General features: G+C 38.6%; 1 non-coding gene across 1 annotated transcript; it reads left to right on the plus strand.

Moving 5' to 3' along the window:
* The first annotated feature begins 3,137 nt into the window (after window positions 1–3,137).
* Window positions 3,138–3,243, plus strand: LOC143381715 (U6 spliceosomal RNA). The gene has a single exon (XR_013088881.1). It is a non-coding gene; the product is annotated as a U6 spliceosomal RNA (small nuclear RNA).
* The last annotated feature ends 24,315 nt before the right edge of the window (window positions 3,244–27,558 follow it).

Here is a 27,558-nt window from a genome sequence, read left to right on the forward strand (position 1 = left end):
ACTCATAAACAATAGCTGTGGGCTGCTTCCCTCTTAAGGCTGATCCTACAAATGTGTTGTGTGTGTGTGTGTGTGTGTGTGTGTGTGTGTGTGTGCGCGCGCGCTTAAGAAATTACAAATGCTACTCAAGGATGTAGCTTTCCCTCTAGATCCACCTATGCAGCTTTTCCAATGAAAACCTCCTGTGCATGCGATTCACCTCCAGGGACACTGTCTTCAGCATCCAGGCACCTGTGCTTTTGGAAAGCACTGGGTGAGTTTCAGCCACAGCCAAGGTTGAATCTCCCTTGAAGAGATCCTAGTCATTAGATGATTGCTCAGGATCAACCTAAATCTTGAGTTCTATAATGTACAAGGAAGCCTTTCTCTCTCCACAATCATGAGAGAAAATTATAACTCATGGTCTGCTCTATTAGCCTGTTGTAGGATCACAAGAGTCTCACGAAAATATTTTTAGTACTGAACATGACATCAGCATTTTAAATCCAGATTTCATTTATCTCCCAATACTCACCTTTGACGGATGGGAGGTTAAGATCCTAGTGACCCCATTCCATTATGAAATGAATTGAAAGGCTTCACAAGTTTCCCCAGCCAAGCCATCAATAATGTGAACACATGCTCCCCACGGATGGCAAAATAGATTTCTATTTCGATGGGAACATCCTGTGTGGCCTTTGGGGTGGGGGCGGGGGTTGACTTTTTAATTAAGAGAGCTCATCATCCCTCTCAGGGCCAAGTTGCTCTTCAAACACGCTCACCAAATCTTAACCAGAGCATGTCTGCCACCCAGTGTCCAAAGCCAGCAAAAGATTCTGTCAGCATTCAGAGAAGCAGTTCCTTTGTGGGGCCCATTTCAGTTTTATTTTCCACAGCTCAGGTCAATTCAAAGTATGGAGAAACACTTGAGGGGAAAAATGTTACTTCTGAGAAAAACCTACAAAAACCCAGACATTTTCACTCATTAGTCACTTACTGAAGAATATAAAAATCAGTCCCGAAGATCATGATTCATCCGCCTGACCCTCATTCTTATCAAACTGGCTGCACAAAATTAGCAACCAGAACTACACATTTACAGTCACAGACTTGTTTTAAGCAACCATATGTGGTTTCTACATGCATATTTACAAGTCTCAGAAAGTTTTTAAATTTCAACAACCGTGAGTACTACTATATTTTGGTGTTGAGATTCACATTTCAAAAAATACAGAACATCCTGTCCCTATGAAATGCCTGGGCCTCACAGCCTAATGGACCAAACCTCTCTGTCTCCCCTGATGACAATAATAAAAACCCTTAGTCTCTCACCTGAGTTCCCTCTGATGGAAAATCAGTCTCAATTTATCACAAGGAGGTGTTGCAGAATAGCTGTTACCTGCAAGGGGGAAAGGCCTTGTAAAAGCAAAGATGCAGATGTACTTTTGTAATATGATGCCCATTCCCTCAGCCAGAGTAGCTGATGTGACCACTCATTAGGTGAGAGATTCAAACAGAGGAGCCCATGGGGACAACCAGCACTTCATTTATCATGTTTCCACCTCTCCAATGCACTCTATCCTCTTTGCACTCTCCAAGGTTAAACACAAAATAACTAAGACCCACTGGGAACAAATAAAAGACTAACAGTAAGCCTAGGCATTTATCTTGCTACCACTGTGACAGTAGTATAAACCCGACCCTTCCTCTGGTCACTATATTTGGCACAGAGGGTACCAATTGGCAGAAATCAAGCATTTAGTATATACTGTGGGTTTTGTTTTACCCATACTTACTCCCATTTTACTAATCAGATAGCACTAGCAGTCTAGCATTAAAGCGATCCTCTTCTGTAAAGCCTGAACCATCATATTGGAGGGATCCCTAGGGCTTCAGGACATCTGGGAGTCCCAGCATCCCACTTATTCTTGGTACTATAAACCATCTTGGCTGTAATCACTTACTTGAAAAAAAAAATACTTTGAGAACTCCAAACCAATATGCTTCAAACATTAGAACTCAGATAATCCAACACTGTGTGTTACAGCCTGGCGCTATTATTTTCATGATCTAAATCCATATGAGCAAGAAGTCACCCAAGATTCTTTCCCCTGGTTCCAGGATTTTAATAGTACTCTGCAACTGATATCCTTCAGTCCTTATGTCTTCCCAACCCGTTATGCTCTAAATTCACTTTCCTACATACTTACTTTATCATATAACCCATTCTTCTGTGGACTAGGATAAAATTCAAAGGACATCTGAGGCCATCCTCAATTTCACCCCAGTCTGCAAACAGCCTTTCGTGATTCTGTTTCAGCAGCCTTCCTTTCTAACCAGTCACATGAATCTGCTTATTAGGAAAATGCCCTTGCTTATATTTCTCTGCTCCTTCACCTGCTATAATATTCCTCAAGTCTGGAATGAATGCGCTTGAGCCAATGTTCCCCATATTTTCCTCATATTGCTTTAGTCTCACCTTCTCTACAAGGACTCCATCTTGTAAATTCTCAATAGTGATCGACAGCAGAACACCTCAGCCCTTTCTGTTATCACAACTTGGTTGTGGGTGTATGGGTGTGTGTGTGTGTGTGTGTGTGTGTGTGTATGTGTGTGTGTTCCCATTGCACCAAAGTTCCTTTGGGGCATAAACCACATTTATGGCTCAGTATTAAAATACATTTATTGAGAATCTAGTTCTTTTAACTTCTTTTAACTCCCAATACAACACCTGACATCGAGCTGGGCTTGAAAGGGTGTTCAAAAATACATGTAAAGCCCGGCATAGTGACTCATGCCTGTAATTCCAGTGACTGGAGAGGCTGAGGCAGGAGGATTGCAAATCCAAAGCCAGACTCAGAAAATTAGTGAGACACTTAGCAACTCAGCGAGACCCTGCCTCTAAATAAAATATAAAAATGTGTTGGGGATGTGGCTCAGTGGTTAAGCAATGCTGAGTTCAATCCCCTGTACCTAATAATAATAATAATAATAATAATAATAATAATTGTAGAAGAAACAAAGGAGGCTAATACTATTTGAAAGCATACTCTAAGCCAAGCCCTATAGTGAATGTTTTTATGTTCACTGTTTTATTTAAACATAAATCCACTTTAGAAGTTAGATGGTATTTTCCCATTTTAAGATGAAAATGGGAAATGCCACAGCTTCGGCAGCACTTATACTAAAATTGGAACAATAGGGAGATTAGCATGGCCCCTGTGCAAGAATTATATGCAAATTTGCAAAACATTACAGATTTAAAAATAAATAAATTGGTAAAAGATGCCATAAAAGAAAATCTTCTGAGGAAAACTAAGTGTTTCAAATAAATGCCATTTTGTAAGGAGAATTTCTCTTTTTGTTACCAAACTGTCCCTTAAATTCATGGTGCATCTGAGCCCAATTATGAACTAGGTCATACAAATTAGTTATAATACATTAGTTGGTGTTTAGGAGCTAATGCTAAATTTTTAAGAATGTGGTAGTATGCGTAGAAGCTAGAGGGGGAAAAGGACAAAAAAGAAAAGAGGGATCTTATGAAAATAGAAGGGAAAGCTGTAGAATAAAGGGAGGAGACTGGTGAAGGGTAGTATTGGGGAATGAAATGCACCTAATTATGGTAGGTGTTTGTAAGAATACATCACAAAGAATCCCATTACTATGCATAATTATAATGGGCCAATTTAAAAAGTTAAAAAGAATGTTGTAGTATGAAGAATTCTTTTCTGAAAATTAAGCCTTTAGATCTGACTACCAATTTATTAAAAATTCAGGGATCTAGGGAGAAGATAAGCAATGCCATAAAGATGAATAAGCCAAATCCAGATTATGGTACATTTTATTGAACCAAACGACCCCATTTGGGCAACAGGTGACTGGTGCAGCCATCAGCAGCTAGGCTAGGACTGGTCCCAGGTAGGCTGCAGTGGGGGCTACAACCTGGGATCTGAACCCTGTGCGTCCCTTACAGTACAGAGACTTATTTCTCCCCTAACTGTTATATTATCCTCAGTCCAATGGAAACAAACAAACAAAAATCATTGTTGATAACCAATGAAACTTAAATCAGAAACTTCACTCTTCCTCAAAGGGGAAAAAAAAAAAGAAATTTTAAATGCCTAATTCTTTCCTCGCAGGATAAATACTCCTGACAGCTGGTTCCTGAAAGCATGGCTCAGTGAAACCACAAAACCATTCCTGGGCCCCCACTGACATCAGCGTGACTGGGAAGATTGCCAGGACTCTGGTGATGTGTGCACGCTGTCGGCTCCCAGCCCAGTCCTCCTGGTTACCAACATGACCACTACATAATAATTGAAGTTCCTTTTCGACTAGCTTGGACAATATTGGCAAGGATGTATCTGGATGTTGTTTTCAACATTTGCAAACACAATTTGTCAAGCAATTTAAGACCATCTTATTCAAAAGTCAATCTAAGTTGCTAACTAACCATTTTCTATGGTTTTAATGCTTATACCAGATTTCTTCTTTTCTTTTCTTTTTTTTTTTTTTTTTTTTTTTTTTAACTCATGTGGGTCAAACTATTTCCTCCCAGCAGACAAAATATAGTTCTGCCCTGTGAAGCCCTTGAAAAAGGTTTGGGAAGAGAGTTCCCAGGGAGTAAATCAAATGTTCCCAGAACTAACTAATCAGAATTTTGAGGTCAGACTTTCAAAAAACACAGGCTCTTAGGCCCCGCCTTAGAACATCTGAGTCTGATTCTGGTGAAGTCCAAGAATTTTTAATTTTTTAAAACTCCCAGTTAGCCAGACACGGTGGCACTCCAGAGGCTGAGGCAGGAGGATCGACTCAGCAACTTAGCAAGGCACTAAACTGAGGGAGATCCTGTCTCAAAATAAAAAAAATAAAAAGGGCTGTGGATGTGACTCAGTGGTAGAATACCCCTGGGTTAAATCCCCAATACCAAAATATTAAAAAGGATGAAAAAAATACATGCAAATTCTAAATAAACTATTAGTTAAAACTCCCAATTTATTTTTGGTGGTCAGCCAGATTGGAGACCTTTTGCTTTTGAAAAGGAGTCATTTTCTTTCTTTTTCTTTGTTCCCGCTAATGCTCATGAAATAAGTACTTCTACCACTAACTTTATGCTAAGTATTAGGGAAGATTCTACCAGTCATCTGTTCCCCTTTCTCTCACTTGCTCTTACACAAGAGGATTATTTGACCTAATTAGGGAAGTTGGGAGAAGTCCCTGAGCATGTTCAGACTGTTTTTTGGGCTCTGTTTACTGCTGTCTCCCAAGCAAGAATGCTCACTAGTGGAAGGTCTTCTCTTCCTGCTTCCACACTATAAGTGCCCCTAGAATGGCTGTGTCTGGCTTCTCTCTTGTCCTTCTGACTTGCCTGTCTAAACTTAGAGAGCTTGGAGCAGACTGTGATCCTTCAATTGTTTGACAAGAAGCATCCACCTTACAATTCTACCTCCCGATACATGAAGTTTCCAAGGTCTAGATTCCAGTGTACATAAAAAGAGAGAACTGAATAGTCAACAAAATGAACCCTTGACATGATCTCAATGTGTGTGTGTCCCCCAAATCAGCATATTGAAACCTAATACTGAATGAGAAGATACAAGGAGACGGGGCCTTCAGGAGGTGATTAGGTCATGAGAGCAGAGCCTTCATGAATGGGATTAGTGTCCATATGAAAGAAGTCCCAGGTGAGTGCTATGGTTCATACCAGCTATTAGGGAGTCTGTGACAGGAGGATCACAAGGTGGAGGCCAGCCTAGGCAACAGAGCAAGACCTTATCTCAAAATAAAATAAAAGAGGTTGGGGTATCGCTCAGTGATAGAATGCTTATCTAGCACATATGAGGCTCTTGGGTTCCATCCCCAGTTCTGCAAGGAAAAACCAAGTCCCAGAGAGTGCCTTTACCCTTTCCATCATTGAGGACACAGTAAGGAAAAAAAAAAAAAAACATCTGTGTACCAAAATAGCAGAATTTCACCAGACAGTAAATCTGCTGGTTCCTCGATCTTGGACTTCTCAGCCCCTAGAACTATAAAAATTAATTTCTGTTGTTTCTAACCCACCCAATTAGTGATATTTTGTTATAGCAGCACAGATGGTCTAAGAAAATCCTGCATTTAAATTTCTACCTCGTAGGGCTGGGCTATAGCTCAAGGATAGAGAGCTTGCCTAGCATTTGTGAGACCCTGGGTTTGATCCCCAGTGCCACAAAAATGATATAGATAGATAGATTGATTGATTGATTGATTGATTTTTTAAAAATTACCTGGTTCCTATAACTACTTCTCAAATGGCTCCTCACATTAACTGGCATTGAGCTGAAACACATCTCAGTAGTCCCATACTGCATTTACCATTAATCATGAAACAGTATGTAATAAGCCCCAAAGTAGACAAAAAGCTGGAGCCTAGAAGCAAGCAAGAATTTTATGAAAGTTGCCCTTTTGGACTGTCTCATCAGAAGAAAAGGAGAATGCATTGGTTAGAAGTGCTGAAATAAATAGATTTCAGGGGACAAAAGGAAAAAGATGTTCCTTCAGTTATCTATTCTTGATAAGAGTCTGATTCACCAGCATCTGGGGATAAGGGGTAGATCCCCCTAACTTCCTCTTCCTTCTTCTCTTCCTAATGTACATACACGTGCACATGAGCACATATGTACAACCCTCATTTTTAAGGCGACATCTATGGCTGGTCACTTATTCCAGCAAAAGTATGGGCATTGGACATGTTAATTTTGCTGAATGTCTTTCAGCAGGAATTTTATATGTAATTATTGTACAAAAGAGAAATAGCTTTTCCAAAAAGATTTCTATAAAAATACTCTAAGCTCCAATTTCCTATCAGCTTTCTTTATGTAAACTCCATTTCACTGCAGGTAGAAATAGAGAGGTAATTTTGATGTCATTTTGCAAAAAGTGCCCAGATTTTTTTTCAGTTTAAAAATACATACTCCTTCTGGAAGCAAGTAAAGTTCTTATGGAGAAGTAAATGTGCTTTTTAAAGCTCTTCAAACCTAAATCTTGTTGGCATTTTTATGAAGAACTTCAGAGTATCTTGGTGGAGTAGCCATGAGAGGAAAAGATAAAACAACAATTACAACAGGAAGCAACTCTGATGCCAAGATGGAACTAAGAGTTTCCCAATAGTACAAATTATCTCCCATCAGAGTTTAAAGTACATACAATCAACATTCATCACGCTTGACTTTGCCAACTTGAAACTGATTACAATTCACATCATGGCTCTTCTTTTTTTTTTTTTTTTCTTGTCTATGAAGAGGAAAAAAAAAGTTCTATGAAGAAAATCAGTAGTATTGATAGCATACATGTTAGAGTGCATCTTAACTTAAAAAATAAAAAATGTTCTTAGGGTGTTTTTTGCAAAAAGTAATAACTAAAGAAGCAAATACTATTGTGTTATAATATATATAAACATTTGTAGGTTTGAATGAATGAAAATTAAAATTAAAGAGAGTATTAACATGACATCAAGAGTTTCCTTAATTACACTGAATATTTTCTCCTTGGTTCTCTTACTTTCATGAGCCACCTACTGACCAGAAGTACTCATTTGCAAGAGCAAATGACCCTGACACAGAATAAAATCAAGTTACCAAGAGGGAGATGATCCTGGACAGTGACAACTGCACCCCGATTGGTTTCGCTACAGGCCGAATCAAATTTAAAACAGTTCTAACAGACTTCACTGTTACTGGCTGGGAGAGTCTCTTTATATTCCAACAACATAACTATATTACACTTAGGCTGGTGGTGTCATGAACTTTTCTGTTCATGGTTTCATAAACCTACCTACTCATTAATATAAGCATTCTAGGAGGCGTTGGTGCAAGCAGGCAATTGAAAAATTCAAAAGAATTCATACACATTTTTTTCAACTTATGCAGTTTACATAGGTATTATTACCCACATTACCACTAAATTAGGTCCTACTGGGAACCTATGGAGCTAATGTGTTGAAAAATGAAGAAGTCACTCTACATTACACTTTTCAACAATGAGGTAGTTTAAAACTATATTTTCCTCTAAGAGCAATTATATGTTCTCCACGTTGCAACTAATATTTTAAAATAAGCTACCTCAATGCATTATGTATACATATATAATATTTATCAAAGGTGACCAAGGATTTGGTTCTGTCATGTTAATATGTCTCATATCAAAGATATTGGTATTCTTAAGTTATCTGGCAAGATGACAGCTCAAAAAATATGATTCAATCAGATATTTGGAAATCATTCAATTTCACATAAGAGCAAGAGAAAGAAAATGTATTAACTGGCAAAGAAAAACCATTTTCACCTATAATATTGATTTGCTTATATGAATGGAAGATCACTGATTTACTTTACGAGAAGAAATAACTTATTTGGTCCCTTAGGGTCTATTTGGCACTGTAATTTCAAACATTTGAATATTAAATTCTTCTACCAAGTTGCAAATTTATTCTTCTCTTGCATCAAAAATTTATCCCTCTGTGTAATTTTTCCCACTTAACACAAATAGTTTATTGCTAGATGCCTTTATAAGACAGCAAGAAATATGCTCACCTCTTTGATATTCTTTTAATCAGAAAATGGACTGGAATCCATAGGGAACATTTAGTCATACCTGAAGGGGAATAGAATTTAACTAACTTGCTATTTTTTTTATAAAAGTGTTGAGAAAGAAACCCTTCAAAATGACTTTTGCTGTTTGTTCAATCTGTCTCCCTAGAGAGAAAGCCAGTATTTGAGTGACAATGACAAGAAAAATATTTCCTATCCTTATGCTTTGCTGCACAACTCATGCAAAAAAAAAAAGAGAAGAAGGGTGAATTTCTCATTCCATAACCACAAGTAACAGGACTACAACTTCTCTAGTATTGTGTGTCTGTGGAGGGGAGTCCTTGGAAGCATCCTCATCCATTGCAAGACGACCTTCAATGATATGATCAATACAATGTCAGATCACATCAACAACAGAAGAACTGTGCTACTTAAATTACAACATATTTTAATATTTTTACATCTTAAAATGGACGTTGGAGGCTATTTTTTAACCCATCTCCTTTATTTTACAGATAAGAAAACTAAGGCTTAGAAAACATGTTCAAGTTTAAAAAAATCAATGCTAGTGAAGTAAGACTCTATGTCCCCTGGATTTCAACTCAGTGCTCATTCTAAGTCAAATGTCTACTAACTCAACCAGTTAGCTTGGGACAAAAGATTTAGCTAGTGTTTATTGAGATTTACTAGGAGCACCAATCAGGAAACAACCAGTATCTGTTATCAATTTGTTGCTCAGCTCCAAACTCTCCCTTCAGTACATGCCTTGAATTAAAAGATGGATTTCTTTATGCACTTCTCTTTGACAGAAGTACAGTGTACTTTTCTTTTCTCCCCACTCCCCCCGCCTCTTTTTATTTTTTTGGTAGTGAAGTTTGAATCCAAGAGAGCTTTTAAACTGAGCTATATCTCCAGCCCTTTATGTTTTTTGTTTTGTTTTGTTTTGGGACAGAGTCTCACTAAGTTGTGGAGAATGGCCTGAAACTTTCAATCCTCCTGCCTTGCCTCAGCCTCCAGAGGGGATAGGATTATCACAGGCATGTGCCACTGACCGTTGGGCTTTCTTCAGAGAGGGCACTACACCAGTATCCCAGAAGGAAGTAGCTCTCCTGCTGTTTCTTGGATGGCAATGTCAGTCAAAAATGCTGATGTGATAGCAGCACAATTCACAATAGCTAGACTGTGGAACCAACCTAGATGCCCTTCAATAGATGAATGAATAAAAAAAAAAATGTGGCATCTATACACAATGGAGTATTATGCAGCACTAAAAAATGACAAAATCATGGAATTTGCAGGGAAATGGATAGCATTAGAGAAGATTATGCTAAGTGAAGCTAGCCAATCCTTAAAAAACAAATGCCAAATGTCTTCTTTGATTTAAGGAGAGCAACTAAGAACTGAACAGGGGGAAAGAGCATGAGGAAAAGATTAACATTAAACTGAGACGAGTGATGGGAGGGAAAGGGAGAGAGAAGGGAAATTGCATGGAAACGGAAGGAAACCCTCATCGTTATATGAAATCACATATATGAGGTTGTGAGGGGAAAGCGGGGGGGAATGGAGAGAACGGAACAACAACAGATGAGGTAGAGAGGGAAGATGGGAGGGGAGGGGAGGGGGGATAGTAGGGGATAGGAAAGTCAGCAGAATACAACAGTCACTAATATGGCATTATGTAAACATTGTGAATGTGCAACTGATGTGATTCTGCAATTTGTATTTGGGGTAAAAATGGAAGTGCATAACTCACTTGAATCAAATGTATGAAAGATGAAAAAAAGAAAAATTAAAAAAAGAAGAAAAAATTAAATAAAAAAAATTAAAAAGTGAAAACATTAAACCTGTTTCAAATACATTTAAATAGTCTGGAATATATACTGTGACCCATGGTAAAAATAGCATGGTAAAAAAAAATAAAAATTAGTTGTTCCTAAAAAAAAAAAAAATGCTGATGTGAGAGTATGAGGTTGTCCTGGCCTCAGACATGTACAGTCTCTTGACGTAAAAGCACTGGCCTGGCCTGGAGATCACCCTCCCAGAGTCCTTTTCACACTGTCACTAGCCTGCGCTGGTGCTACCACCCTGTCTGCACATCCGCATGCCCAACCACTGGACGCAGCTCATCTGTGCCCCACCTGTCACTAAAAAGTTGTTTCCTTCTTGTCCAGAGATTATAGACCAACTCCCCCCAATGCAAATCAGCAAAATTCTCTGTCACCCAATGACTGCAACTATACCTGCTGCAATAAGTTTTGAACCCCAGCCTTAAAGGGAAGTCACTCTCAAATATAAGTTAGACCAAGTTTTTATTATGTCTTACTCTTTTATCAAAGTTTAATAATTCTTCATATCATACTTTTCCTTTTTAAATCATTGTATGATTTCTATCTCCTGATTAGACCTAGAATGGTGTTCTCTAACAGGGTTGGAGTCATGGCCCAATCAAAGTGAGAAACATGGCGCCAAGAACTGCAATTAGAAAAAAAGAAAATCTCCTTTTTTGGACATAGTGAACTGAACCAAAGCACCCAAGGTACATAGCCCCCATTCCGCTATTAAGATAATAGGTGTTCTGTTGTGCTGCCTGGAGTATGCAAAGTTGAGTTAGAAATAAATTGTTCAGGATCACAGAGAGAATTTGATCATCTGTGAGCTAAAAGAAATAACAAAAGAATGAATGCATAAGAAACCATAAAGGTAAAGAACAGATCATCAATTGCAGGATTTTGTTTTTCTGTTGTACCGTGTAAATCCTCATCCACCTTAAAATATTTGACACTCATTAACACAAAGGAATATGGATGTATCCAAAGGCTTCATCAAGTTGAGTCTTGCCTCAAGGTTGGCCCAGAGCAAGAAGAGAGTCTGCCTGCAGGAGCCCTGCTAGCTCAGATTCCCAGCCCTGGTGCAGAGGCCCAGTGATGTGCTGCAAACGGATCACAAGTATGCCAACTGTTGATTCCCTGAGACTACAGATGGAGCCTGAAGCACCCAGAGCCCCTGGCCAGTTGCCTCTGGTTGCAAGGAGCCAGATTCAGATCCTGAGGGATTCTAAGAAGAACGCAAGAGAGGAGAGACAAAACTAGCACTGCTTGCTGGATCTTAAAATCTAAAATAGAGTTTGTGAAATTTACCAAACAGAGGCAACTCAGACAGCAGAATTACTGAAAATTCAGAATAGGAGGAGAAAAAATAGGGTAAATTGAATTGTGGAGACTAAAATGTGTGTGTGTGTGTGTGTGTGTGTGTGTTTTAAGGGATGCTATAAATTGGGAGGAAAGAAAGGATCAAATGGGGAAAGTGGGGTAAAGTATAAAAAATAGCTTCATAAAGAAGGTGATTCCTCAATAGCTAAACTGTGGAACCAACCTAGATACCTTCAATAAATGAATGGATAAAGAAACTGTAGTATATATACACAATGGAATATTACTCAGCATTAAAAGAATAAAATCGTGGCATTTGCAGGTAAATGCATGGAGTTGGAGAATATCATGCTAACCGAAGTAAGCCAATCCCAAAAAATCAAAGGCCGATTGTTCTCTCTGATAAGTGGATGCTGATCCTTAATGGGGTCAGGGATGGGGAAAATGGAGGAACTTTGATTGGGCAAGGGGGAGGGAGGAGAGGGATGGGGTAATAGGGGGCAGGAAAGATGGTGGAATGTGATGGACATTATTACCTAAGATACATGTATGACTGCACATATGATGTGATGCTACATCGTGTACAATCAGAGAAATGAAAAGTTGTGCTACAATTGTGTACAATGAATTTTTAAAAAAAGAAAGAAAAATGTGAGTCCTGCTGGGCACAGTGGCCCAGACCTATAATCCCAGCTTGTAAGCTTTCCCTGAAATAAATTCTTCCTGCTTCACTTGAGATCCACAGGGTGAGCCCTCTGAACATCCCCTGAGTCTAAACTTGTGGGAAAGTGTGGTTAACCTGTATCTTATTGCTACTGACTAGTGTTATCCATCTGCCCTGAATTCAGAAAGCACTTATGACATTTTTTAGGTGATAAAAGGAATCTGATACTTCCTCTTCAGGTAGAATAAAAGAAAAAAGAAACAATAAAAAGGGAGCATGGGAGGAATAGACAAACTCCAAATAGGGTAGAGGGGTCCGAAGGGAAGGGAGGGGACATAGGGTTAGAAATGATGGTGGAATGTGATGGACATTATTATCCAAAGTACATCTATGAAGACATGAATTGGTGTGAATACACTTTGTATACAACCAGAGATATGAAAAAATTGTGTTCTATATGTGTAATAAGAATTGTAATGCATTCTGCTGTCATACATAAAATAAATAAATAAATAAATAAGAATAGAAAAATAAAAAGAAAACCTTAAAAAAAGGAGACAAACGGGGAAGGAAAAATAAACTGTAATTTTAAATCTGATAAGCTCCATGTACACCCTTGTCTTTAATCTCCATCCTTGTTTTCGTCCAAGCTTAAATTTTTAAAAACTCCCTGAATCTTTAGAGTATTGTGAGTCTAGGTGACTAATTCCTATATACATTGCTATCTAACGTGGTCTGAGAACCAGGAAAGGCTTCATAGAAGAAGTGACATGTCAGCAACTGAAGCTTGAGGGCTGAATGGGAATTGGCCAGGTGACTGCCTTTCTTGGGCTTCCGAAGATGCCCCAATTGGTTGCCTCATCCCCGTTCTCCTTTCTCATGAGGTGTTCATCCCAGTCACTCCCCGCTCACCCTTGCAATGAAAAAGTCCATCCGTATCTCACATAGTCTTGGGGCCTTTGAGAATATTGCTCACAGTTGCATCATCTGAGCACAACACCTGACTCTGCCACCTACAAACTGTATGCAAAAGGAAAGTCTAATTTCTTTTCTGAGCCTCATTTTTCCTCACCCTGAAGTGTGGAGTTATTCAGAAGAGTAAATAAAATAATATTGTCATTGCTGTTGCATTATAAAAAGATACTTTGAAAATGATGATTACCTAAGATAATCTAGAACAAAATCAAATCAATTGCTCCCAAAATACTCATTCTCTCCCATGAGACTCTTAATATCATCATCATCATCTCTTTTTTTCTTTTGCGGTAGTAGGGATTGAACCCAGGGCCTCATGCATGCTAGGAAATTGCTGTTCTGCTAAGCTGCATGCACAACCTGAAAACCAACATTCTTCATTGCTAACTTTGATGTCTGCACATAGCTTCTTAACAATCTTAGGAGGTAGACATGATAACTTCTATTATGATAATTATCTCCCCATTATCACATAGATATGAAGAAGGGAGGGTCTCGGTTGTCAACTCACCATTACACAGACAGGCAGCGATGCAATGGAGAGCAGCTATGCTCGTGTGCAAAACATGGCCTGCCTCCCTTCATTTCCCACTTGTGTTCATGCACCACAAAACGACAACTCAGTTGTTGACAGATCGTGTACACAACAGTGGTCCCATAAGATTATAATAGAGCTGAAAAATTCCTCGGGCCTAATGATGCAATAGCTGTCATAATGTCTCAGGGACATACATCACTCATGTCTGTGGCAGTGCTGGTGTAAACAAAGGGCTAAGCTGACAGCTGTATGAAAATATAGCACATACAATTATGTACCGTGCATCAGACGACTATGACAGTAAATGACCATGTCACCGGCCTGTGTATCTGCTATACATACTTTTATTATTATTCTAGAATGTACTCCTACTAATTTTTTTTTAAGAGAGAGTGAGAGAGGAGAGAGAGAGAGAGAGAGAGAGAGAGAGAAATTTTTAATATTTATTTTTTAGTTATCGGCGGACACAACATCTTTGTTTGTACGTGGTGCTGAGAATCGAACCCGGGCCGCACGCATGCCAGGCGAGCGCGCTACCACTTGAGCCACATCCCCAGCCCTACTCCTACTAATTTAAGGAAAGGTTACCATAAAATACTATGCCATGTTATGCAGCAGCTTCCTGTACCCTGTGTTTTACCACATCCTTGACTGCATCAAGAGGCCACCTCTTGGGGCTGGGGATGTGGCTCAAGCGGTAGCGCGCTCGCCTGGCATGCTTGCCGGGTTCGATCCTCAGCACCACATACAAACAAAGATGTTGTGCCTGCCGATAACTAAAACATAAATATTTTTTTAAAAAAATTCTTTCTCTCTCTACCTCTCTATACCTCTCTCTCTCTTTAAAAAAAAAAAAGAGGCCACCTCTAGTGATTAACTTATGCTATCTGGGTTTGTGCAAGTACACTCTATGACGTTTTTCAGAACATGTCCCTTCATTAACCAACACGTGGCTGCATCTGCTTGGAGAACCCTCCCTCCTCATTGTGCCATTGATATGGTTTTCTCTCATCTTCCTTCGAAGCCAGAAGCCTGTCCTTTTCTCAAAAGCACCACAACTGAACTGTCTTTTACAGGCTGCAATCACAAAACTTTTCAAGCCACTTCTTGAACAGGCAGTCACATAGTTACAATGACAGCGCTCCATCTAGCAGTGCTGGAAAGACTGCATCTACAGACAGGTACAGAAGAAGCAGGTAAAAGAAAGCCTCCTGCCAGGAATGTTAGATTTTCTTTTAATAAACAACAACTCTATCTACAGACAACAGCATGTACATTCATGAAGATGCCTGCCTCCCTGCTTCTCTCCACATGTATGGATTAGGTTCAAAAGAGCAGGCAAGGAAAATGCAATACTATCAGAGAACCTTGGGCCTTTTTGTTCCCCAGCATGTTCTGGCTAGATTACCACCATTGATGCTTGAGATAGCAATGAAATCCTCCCTCCTCTCCTCTGCTAAAGTTTATGAGAGAATTTCTTTCAAATACATAGGAAAGTGAGAGTCCCAGATAGGATATACCCAGGCCTCTCCAGTAGCTCACTTCCAAAGGAGAATTGAACCTGTTACCATTTGAGGGCATTATCTAGAAACAATGTCATGTAGAGTAAAGTGATCAGAGAGGACATAAGATGAAAATTATTCCAGTGACTCAGGAGGCTGAGGCAGGAGGACTGCAAGTTTAAGGCCTGACCTAGCAACTGGGCGAAGCCCTAAGCAATTATTTATTTTATTTTGAGTACCTGTCTCAAAATAAAAAATAAAAAAGGATTGCAGATGTAGCTCAATGGTAAAGTACGCCTGGGTTCAATACTTAGAACCAAAAAAGAAAAAGATGAAAATGAATGAAACCAAATACACAACACACACACACACACACACACACACACACACACCCATTGAAATAAGGTAATCATATGGGGAAGCTACACACTTGCTGAGAAGATACAAAATATACGCTGTTGGAAGCCCTGTGGCTCCACCTACATGGCACCCCCCGACCCGATTCCACCCCATCACCTGCCCCTTGGCCGGTCCAGCAATGAGATAACCCAGTGGGACTGAGCTGGTTCAGCTGAAGGGCTATAAAGTGATTAGCTCATACTATTCATGATATGTGAACTCCCTAAATTATGGACCCCCATCTGAGCTCTGGACACACCTATGTTCCAGCAAGACCACTTCTTGCAGCCAAGGGTTTCCTGTCTCCCTGCCTTGTTCTCCATACATATGTAAAGTAGTACAAAGCAGAACTCTTCTCATGGAGTGCTTTCTGATAGGAGACAGACAGAGGAAGTGGTAGGAACACGAGGTTTAGGGAATAATTCTATAAAATGGGCCCACTGTGCTTACCCACACAGGCTTTCTTTTCCAAGAAGCAACTTACCCGCAGCACAGTCTGATTTAAGTGGGCAGGCTATGTTCTATTCCTCAACAAACTACCTAAAATGTAGACCCAAAATAATATTGGTAAGAGGATCTCGTGTTACCCTGAAGGAGAAGACTTTTGTGGCCCTTTTCACAGACCAGATCCCAAACTCAAGATGAGAAGGATAATTCCTCCTAACTGTAAAATCTGTAAGAATTTATGATTAAGAATCCAGCTAGAAATGGTCAGCATGAGCCAGGGCAGCCTAGAATTATCATCACAGTGGAGACTTGAAAGTCTGATGTCATTCTGCTGTCAGTCAAAAGTCAAGAGGTGGGCCTGGGCCGGACTCTCTGGAAACTTCTCTGGGATCCCCAATAAACGGAAGCGTAGAAGAGACACACTGTCCCTGCTGGCTGAGAGAACCTACTCTCTCCCTTGAGACTGTCCCCTTTTTCCTCTTCCTGTCCCTTCAATAAACGCATACCTGTTGCTCTGAACAACACGTCTGACATCTCTCTGCCTTGATAGCAAGAACCTGTGTCTGAGGGGGAAGGGGGAGTTTTCACACTGCCTCAGTTTCCTGGAAGGCCCCAGCCCTGTCACACTTTCCAGGATGCATTAGGCTCTGCCTAAGCCCCCTGCAGACAGACCACCTCTTACATCAACTCCCAATTCCCTCTCTTCATGCTTGCTCCTTGTGTCAGAGGTATTTATCCTGCCCCATGGCGTGACTCTTATACAACAAAGAAGTGTATCTCCATGATTTATAGTCACCTCCTGGTTTTTATTCAAATAAACTTAGACCTAATGAGGCAGAAAGGCTGATAGGAAAAAGCATAGTCTTTGGAATAAGGCAGACCTGGTTTTGAGTCCCCGTCCCTAGTGACATAGACTGTATCCCCTCAACTTCTCCCAGGAAAGCAGAAGATAACACTGCCTACTTTGGAGGTTTTCATATGAGTTTTAGCAAAACGTAATGAAAAGCGTTTATTTCCTTTCCTCTTGCCCTTTGTCCACTTCTACCCTTCAGTCTCTCTCTGAATTTACCAGAATTCATTCTGATCAATTTCTGACTGTAGGGAAAAAAGGAAGATTTCCCACTGCTGAGCTATTTAAAAGATAAAATGCCAAAAATTTTGAACGTAATTGATGATATCATCTCTCAAATCATACTGAGCAATGGCAGTAACATATATTAAAAGATGTTTTAGAGACTCTAAGGTGGCTACTGTGAAGGTTATAATAGGCATTCTGTTCTATTAAAATAAAGCAGAGATCCGACAGGTGTCACTCATGCCATTATTAGGCACCTGCTCTCTTAATGAAATAGTGCTCTGCCCTGTAAGACATACAGAAGTGAATATGCTCTAATCTCTATTTTCCTCCCTAATTGAAAATGTTGTTTGATAATTAAGATAAGATACTGGTATGTGCAAAACATTTTAATGATGTAAATAAATATAGCAAGTAATAGGAATCATGTAGTCACAAATGACAAAAGCAACTGGCGTGAAAGAAGGAAGGAAGGAAGGAAGGAAGGAAGGAAGGAAGGAAGGAAGGAAGGAAGGAAGGAAGGAGGAAAAAGAAGTTTCCCACACATATTTAAGAAACCCAGTGGTATTCAAGTCAGAACTGTGTAGGCACTGAAGGGTGCAAGAAATCTATGCTTGGCTATCTTGTTGCTGCCTCCTGCGATATATGTTTTATTCCAAGGATCACCTAATATTCCAACATGGATGCTTGCAACTCCAGCTATTACATCCTTATTTTACCAACAGATAGGAGGCAGTATATAAGAAATTCAGATCTTTCTGCCATTAAAGATAACTCCCGGTTATATCCAATTGAGCAAAATGTAGTCATTTGGCCACATCCAGCTATCAAAGAGGCTGGAAAATATGTACTTATTCTGGGCATTCAACCAAAAGTAAAGAGTTAATATCATTACTGAATAATTGGAGTATGAATATTAAGGGAGAGGGGGAGAAGGATTACCAGCTTAAATAGGTAACTATAATACAACACAAGTTAGTAAGCGCTAATAACATTTTTAAATGATGCATTTGGCTTTATATTTCTAAAACACTAAGCAGCTATAATTAAAATTGGTCTCCTGATAACACTGCCAATTATAGAACAAATAACCCAGGAGAATACTAAATAGTGATAAAAGTAAAATCACAGCAGCCAGATACTTCAAGTATACCACTTGAGTATCTTTAGGATGGTGTTAAATAGTGATAATAGTCAAACTGAGACAGCCAGAGACTTCAAACACATCACTCATACAGCTTGAGACATTTACAAAGACATGGTTTTGAGAATAATAATGAAAGAATTCCTTACACATTGGGAGTTTATCATTTCAGATCTTCAAATCATGTTCACAAATAGTAACAAGTAGTTTACATGACATCTCCAAGAGTAATATTAAGTAAACGTGATCCCTGTTCTATTATTAAGGAATCAGAATCAAAGCCAAAACAACAAAGAATTTGAGAACTGTATATAGAATATGGAATAAAATGAAGAGCCTTGCTTTAAAGATTTTCACAATATGGAATAAAATGAAGAGCCTTGTTTTAAAGATTTTCTGGCTTGCATTCCCCACCTCTCCTCCCAGAATTCCCAGCATAGCCCATACCACCACATACTTACACATTCATTCTGCATGGTCGTCACACTTTCTAGTGGGCCGTAAAGTGCTGCCAGACACTCCAGGTAAAATTTTTGTGAACCATTCCTTCTTGAAGTTCTAGAATCCCTTTTATGATTGCAAAACCACAAATGAGACATGATAAGCACAGAGGGAGGGAGAGAAATAACTAAATCTAAGCCCCCCTCTCAAACTAAGAATGCCCTCCAAACACTAAAATAATTGGGAAAATCTGATCTAAGCCAAAGTACAAATGTAATCAATTTTCATTTCATTTCACAAAGACCAGAATATGTATGTTTAGGATGCTCATTAAAATATAAACATAAAATTTTAAAAAGAATAACTATGGTGAGAGATGTTAAACATAATCTTTTCAGAAACTTATAGAACAAGAACATAACAATAAATGAAGATATCAAAGATCTGAACAGTTAATATTGGGTCTATTAAATTATTTAATATAGTGTAATATATCCTTTTTATGTATACATGCGATATGTATAAAAATAAACTATTTTAGGCCTGTTAAAAAAAAAAGTCTGAATAAATTCCAAAGGATCAACTTGCGCTTCAGACTATTTTCTCCAACCATAATGCAATAAAATTACAAAGTTTATTAAGATGTATCACACGTTTGAGAACTAAATAATACATGAACAAACAACTCACAGACTAAAAGAATTAAAAAATAAAACCCTAAATGGTACTAAGATCTATTTAGAATGGAATACAAGCAAAATTTAGTTCATGTAAAAATTCGTTTGACATAACTAGGGCAGCACTTGTATAGGAAATTTATTGTTTTACATCTCTCATTAGAATTTAAGAAAGGTTAAAAATAAATCTTTCCTGTCTCTTTGGATGCACTTTCTTATTCATTTTCAATCATTGAGTTGCATATTGCACTTGAGTGACTCATAAATATATGAAAAAAGATGCTCAATCTCATTAGTATTCAGAGATAAGCAAATAGAAACAGGCTGGTTTGTAGCATGTATCTGCATAGTACAAGGTAGCTCACTACCACATTTATATTCCAGCTATCAGGGAAATGGAGGAGAAAGTTAAGACCCTTTCCTTCTAAAAGTGCATGACATGAAAAATGCACACATCACCACTGACAGAACTTGGTCACATGACCACACTGAGCTTTCCTAGGGTCAGAGAAATGTAGAGCTTCCATGTTTCAACATGAAAACTGAGATTTCTATTACTGTAGAAGAAACAGCAAATAGAAGTTGAAATGGAGAGCCAGCATAGTTTGTCATGGAAGATACACTGAAGTGGAAATTTTTTAACAGACCTCTGGAGGATCCAGCCCACTTGCAATGTTCTCATATAGTTCAAAGCCTTCACCTTTTATGGTGTTTTTGAAGTAATGCTGTGTGGGATATTGTAAAGTGAAACCGATAGATAATTCAAACCCAGAGGTTGATATCAACCAGATATTTGTAGTACAAATCAAGATTATTTTGCATTTCTGTTTATGATATTCCTTGATTTACTTACAGGTTTATCTTTTCATTTCTTTTCACATGAAAAGAATAATAAAATTCCTTCAATGCAGTCACAAGCATTTTTTAGTAAATTTTTAGTATCAAGACAGCTCTAGGCAAGGAACACCAACTTGAAGCAAGGAAGAGGCAAGCAAGGGGGCATAGCCCTGTCAACAGCTTAATTTAGGTAGGACCACTAACCCCCAAAGCTGTGAGAGAATGTATTTCTTTAGTTTGAGGCCACCCATTTTGCAGTAATCTGTTACAGCAATCTAAGAAACTAATACAGATGGAAGTGATATTTCTGGGTCAAAATTTTACATTACATCATCAGGAGTTAGTTGCACATAGTAGAACCTCAAGGGTATGAGAAAATCTGGCATTGGTTTCTGGCTTAAAGGCAGTGAAAATCATGTTAATACTCAGAAATGAGATGTCAGCAGCCCATAGTGTGCTGTGGTGTATTATCTAATTAAACCAAGTCCTTGGATCACCTGGAATAAACTAAACTTTAAAAGAGATTTAGAGAAACTGAGCTGCTCTCTAACCTTAGAATAATATAAAGAATGTGGGCCACCTCCCAGTTATGAGATGGCCACTTCAAACAAAACCCAGAAGTTCAGGCAGAGAGAAGGGCAGTTCAGATCCTTAAGTCCTCTGGACTAGGAGGAAGTAAAGGCTGACTTTTATAATTTAGCACCAGATATCATATCTGGGGACCGTGATCCTTCCTTCCAGTTGTAGTTTCCAGCTTCACGATTTCCCACGACAGTTATAGCACTGGTCTCAAAGAATTGGGATACCAAGAATTTTGCTGAGAATTTATGGCAGGATTTAGACAATTGGGACTATCCCAGAATTAACCCAACCATCATCCCATCCTCCTCAGACAAAGGCAGGAGCCGCTCTGCCCCTGCCTGATGAGGCTCTACCCCCCTTCCTAAAGAAGCTGTCACTCCCTTGAGTGTGTCATTTTGCAAAAGGAAGCCACTTCTCAATCCCCATTCTCAGTCTCTCCTTCCCACCACTCCTCCTAGTCTTCAGATATTAACGCGAGGGATATGCAGTATATGCAAGGAGACATTTAAAAACCACTGTACAGTGTTGTCTGAACTTCAGGAAAGACTGCATATCACGGCAGTGAAGAGCACAGACTGCCTGAGTGCAGCCTTCGCCTGTGACAGTGCATGACACTAGTCCAGGTTCTTCACATATTTTAGCCCAGTTTCCTCATCTATAAAATTTGAATAATAATTGTTTTTCTTCTTAGGATTTCTGCCATGATTTAAATGAGCCAGTGTAATATATATAATTGGAACACCTGAGACATGATATGCACTGTATTTATATTAGCTGTTCATTATCTTTTGCAGTGCACTAGCTTTAAATTACAGTGTCCTTGGGCTCCACCCAGCAACCGCCCCTTAGTGTAGTTAGACTCAGGCCCTTGCTGCTAGGCAGGCTCCACGCTGAGCTTTCACATCTGTGGATCACTGCCACTCTCAGCACAGTCCATCTGCACCTCTTCTGCACTGGAAGGGTACCTGTGGCCAAGCAAAGAAAGACATGGTCGATGTTATATCAGAGTTATCTTCCTTAGTCGCCACGTGAAAAAGAAATCGAATTATGCAGTGAAATAGGAACAATGAGGCTCAGGTTACAGCCTCCTCTTTATATAAAACTACCATTTATTCAGGGACTTCTGTGTGACAGATTTTCTCCTTTACGAACGGTTGTTGACTGAATGCTTGTGTGCCCCGCAAAATTCCTGTGTTGAGCTCAGCCCCTCATTGTGCTGCCCTCCGAAGATGGAGCCTGTGGGAGGTACTTAGGGGACCTCATGATGGGACTTGTGTCCTCATAAGAAGGTACCAGAGAGCTTGCTCTGTGGATCTGCCCCCATAGTCCAGCACTGACCCCCCATGTAAGGACACAGGGGAAAGAAGGGAGCAGCTATTTCCAAACCAGAAAGAGGGTGCCCACCAGAACCCGATCATGCTAACACCCTAGCCTCAAGTTATCCAGCCCCAGAACTGTGAGAAAATGACCTTCTGTTAAGCCACCTTTTTTATACTACTTTGTTAGGGCATCAAGAGCTAATTTGCATTGTCCAGGGCTCAAGACCCAATTCCTGCCCTCAGGGAACTTACAGTTTAGCAATCAGTTACTAATACCTAATTAGGAACACTAATTAGGGAAGTATACCAAAGATAGCTTCAGGGAAGGAACATATAAACTATCTTCCTCAACACACATCCACAGTTCTTGGCCAAACGCAAAGGGTATATCTGTTTCTTTCTTTCTTGATGTTGAAAAGCTATGCACTTAGAAACAATATAAATCATGTGTTTCTTCCAACTCTTTATTTCATAACTTTTCAGAGCATTCTCACTCTCTCCCTCACCCATTCTTCCCTCCCTCTCCCCATTGTATGTGTGAGTGTGTGTGTGTGCGCATGCTTGCATGTGCACATGTCCGCTCACCTGCTTCAAAATTCTTGGAAGAGGATACGCCAGAAGTCATCAGTATTCTTGAGGCTTCAAAACAATCATGCCCTGTTGGAGGGGTGGTTTCAGAACCAAGGACAGCACTTTATACACCTCCTCAACACATTTGTTTCTACACCTGTGCAAATGGTCTGATTAGATTTTCCCCAGGGCCAAAGTTAAGACAAATCTTACTTATTAAGAAAATAATATTAATAGCAAAATAATAGTAGAAATTCCTAGCATTTATTGAGCATTTGATATATGTTACATACATATTATTTCACTTAATTCCCATAACAATGCTTCAAGGTAAGTATTTTTGTTATCCCTATTTTACTGGGGAGGATAAGTGGTTTACCCAGTTCAGGAGGAGTTCTGATGGTCATATGGATAGTAAGAATCACAGGCAGAATTGAAATATAAATTGTGCATTTATTATTGTTATTGTTGTTGTTATTATTATATGAAGATACCTACTTATATAACTATTGGCCAAAATTATTATTATTATTATTATTATTATTATTATTATTATTATTATTATTACTACTACTATTATTATATGAAGATATTTACTTACATAACTCTGTTGGCCAAAATTTTTTGTTTCTCTGAATGATTTTTCTGTAATACAGCACTATTCTCCAGTATTGCTTTTTGGAATTATGAGCATTTTACCATATGAATCTTACACTGACATGAGATCTTGTAATATTGAGCTTCCATTAAGCCAGACAATATGTGGAGTCTCCTGGAAGGAGTCATGTTGTGAGGCTGAGAAGACATTCCCAATTAACAACCACCTTCAATCTTAACCTGAGTGATCAAGCTATTATCTGCATTAGGGAGAAAATGAGAAGAAGTAAACTTGGTGGAATGTTGTTTTTTCAGATACTTTGCTATGCATTTTTACAATATTTTGAAATGTTTAAATTACTTCTGTTTTTATTCCGTATTTTGAAATTTTATGTTCACTTTTAAATATAAATTTTTTAACAGTTTTTCCAAATATATGTGTATACACACACACACATACACATACACACATATATATATACTCAAGAGAAAAATAAAACCAAAAGGAAAATGATAGTTATTTTTCCAATACCCCAAAATAAACATTCTTTCTATTTGTATTTTCTCACACCATCTTTGCTTTATAAAGTTAATTTCACATGTCAGGGAGCAACCCATTCCTCTGTCAAACAACAGTCGCTACGCATTTATGTGCTAAGCATCCTAGGGCTCCAAGTAAACTCTAATTTTAAAAATATTGTTCATTTTTTAAATTAAAGCTTTAAAATGTTATCTAGTAAGGATTTTAGATAAGCTTGTAAATATTTAGGTTGGTTTTCAATTATAACCCATACAAATTTGTTGCCAATTTAATGATCTCAAATCTGAGAATTTCAGCAACTCCAGTGTCAATTTGCTATCCACTTATACACCACTAGGTGGTACTAGGTGATTTTTTTTCTCTCTTTAGGAGTGAGCAAGTGAGTGTGTGTGTGTGTGTGTGTGTGTGTGTGTGTGTGTGTGTCATGTCCTTTAAAAGATTAAAATGGGTTTGAGGAGAATCTGGAGGGTGATGTAAAAGCTCTAAAACTGGATTTGTAGTTAGTAAATAAAAAATTTTCTAAAAAGGTCTTGAATTACATCTCCATAAAACTACAAAGAGAAAAAAATGTTAAAATAAAAATTTCCATACATGGTTAATCTTGAAGATTCATATACTTTGTATATTTATAAGAAAGCTCTCTGTTTAGGTAATACTTGAAATTTTAAGTTCACTTATATAATCTGTGCATGCACCTACTCTACTTTTTATTCCTTTAATCTACATCCTTTCAAAATTGCTTTGCAACATTAGAAAATTGTCAGAATGATACAAGTAACTAATTACCCAGTATAATGCAGGATTTATTTAATACCTCTTTTCCTGAGTTATGCAGTACTCTCAAATAGAGATAACCCAATTTTTGGTTTGGTTTGGTTTCTGGCTTTTCAACATCTGTACCAAGAAGAGAAATATCCCCAAATTCACATTTTCAATTTGGATGACATTTTGTGCATTTACTTCAATTACAGATTTTGGAGGAAAGAGGTTGAAAGTACCCAGGATAGCATATTCTCACTAATGTAGACATCCTTTGTTAGATAAATTAGATAACTGAGAAGTAAGCAAATTCAGCACAAAAGTAAGCAAATTCACCCTTGCTTCTAAGATCTAGATTGAACTCCTTTACAGCATTAATTTTGGCAAACAAAGTTTTGTAAGTAGAGATGTCAATAAAATTATTATTATTATTATTATAAATGCCTAATTTAGATTCTCATTCTAGCTCTGATTGTTACTTGACCTTAGACAAGCCCACAGGACCACCTCCCAAACATGTTTCCTAACTATAAAATGGGAATTAGAAACAGAAGCTTATCACAGAGGGTTATTGTGGGAATTAAATGAAATAAGACATGTATAGCATACATTAAAGCTCTGTGAACTTGGACTTCAGAAGTTGGGAGCTGCTCAACCTTGCTCGGACTTTTCCTCATCTTTTAATTTGAAATAAAACTTTCTCATAAAGATTTTGTGAGGTTTCAAGGGTTTGACATCAGGAACACGGAGGGAGGGAAATGTTACTAAAACTCCCACAGCCAACTGTGCTTGTGAAGAAGTGGCTACCATAACTCATTTCAGTAAAACTAAATCTCTGTTCTTCTATTTATAGCCATGGTTGAGGCTGAGGGAGAAAACAAAGAGAGAAAGCCTTGGCTAGAGCTGTTGAGCTTAAGATGCAAAGTAGGCAGAAAGTCTGCTGTTTTAAATAAAGGCATTAAATACTCAGAAATAGTAACTATTAAAAATTCCAGGAAGGAGGATGTAGGGACTGAAGGATAGTTTAAGGCAGGGATATTTGACATTCTATTTTAATTTGTTTGTGTTACGGCAATGTAACAAGGCTTATCATTCTGAACCTCCCCTGAAGCCTGCTACACAAAGGCACTGTGTTAGATATTCGGGAGGAAATCAAGGAAGAGGAGCTGAGTCCCACACAGAATAGGTGTGGAGCAGAAAGCAGGATGATGACCAACAAGATCAGGGTGTAGGAAGAATACAGACAGGCTGGTCTTAAGTCCCTAGGATGCCACAGGATTCTTAGAAAGTACATCAGACTTCTTTTAGGATGTGGGATAAAAGGTTCTAACTGTGTGTGTGTGTGTGTGTGTGTGAGAGAGAGAGAGAGAGAGAGAGAGAGAGAGAGAGAGAGAGAGAGAGCGCCTCATTCATGAATTCCATATTTGGAAATTTACCTACTTGCTAAAATTTATTTGTAGCCTTGGAGCCAATACTAGTGGCATTTACTCAGTCATCTGTGGACAAAGAGGAGAAAAAATATTGAGTTTCCAGGTAACAGCTGAGAAAGAACAAGGCAATGTACCCCCTTGTTTTTTCAGCCCTCATACTATAAACAAGAGCTTTTTATATTCTCCCCGCCCCACTGCCACCTCCTACCAGCAATACTCTTCCACTGAGTTACACTGAGTTACATCCCCAGCACCCCACTCCACCCTTTTTTTTTTTTAATTTTCTTTTTTTTCCTTAGTTTTTTTAAATATTTATTTATTTATTTATTTATTTATTTATTTATTTATTTATTTATTTATTTATTTTGACACAGGACTTGCTGAGTTGCCCAGACTGCCCTGGAATTTTACAATCCTCCTGTCAGTATCCTAAGTAGGTAGGATACCAGGCCTGTGCCACCATGTGTGGCAACCAAGTGCCTTTTAAAAAGTCTATTTAGTTCCATGCATTTTCCTGATTAAAATGCTCTTCCCAAGAGTAGTACTGAAGTATGGTCTCAGGTTCCTAAACATAGAAAGCTACAATATGCCTAGGGAAGAAAATAAGTATGCAGATAATTGTGCTCAGGGATGAGGTCTAGTGCTTCTGGCTGGAAGCTTAATGTTAATGAATCTACAATATATATATATATATATATATATATATATATATATATATATATATATATATATATAAAATTATGGTGTCTTTTAACAGAAGCACATATTGAGCCACTGGAGTACCATTCTGCCACTAACTTCCCAGAGTTAGCATTCAGACTCCACAGATTAAAGAGCAGCCATGCCCCCAAGTAACTGCTTTTATATCAGGCACCAATTTGGAATGTGCAGGCCACCAGCACTTCTGACCAACTGGCTACATATCAGTGACTCCCTTATGTTCAAAATGCAACTAGGATGACCCACAGAAGTCAAAAAAGTGAAACATTTATGTTAACATCTTATTCATAAAGGATACAAATCAGGACCAAGTGAATGAAACAATGTGGAATACAGTTAGTTCCGGAACCAGAACTTTTGTTCCTCTTTAAAAGCTTCTGCTAAAAGGGAAAGAAGAGAATAGAGATTGGGGATTGTAGCTCAGGGGTGGAGCACTTGCCTTGCAGGCATGAGGCCCTGGGTTCAATCCCTGTACTGTAGGGGAAGAGGAAAGAGGCAGAGAGAAGTTGCTAAAAGAAGGTAATACAAAAAGTCAAAAGCACAGCAGAATACAGCCCTTTATGGTAAAACAGGCTTGTGATTGTCACCCAAAGACATTACTCATTCGTTCATTCTCTTGCATTCAGCAAACATAGAATGAGCACCTGTT

Source organism: Callospermophilus lateralis, chromosome 15 (genome assembly GCF_048772815.1).
Source record: "Callospermophilus lateralis isolate mCalLat2 chromosome 15, mCalLat2.hap1, whole genome shotgun sequence".
Lineage (NCBI taxonomy): Eukaryota > Metazoa > Chordata > Mammalia > Rodentia > Sciuridae > Callospermophilus > Callospermophilus lateralis.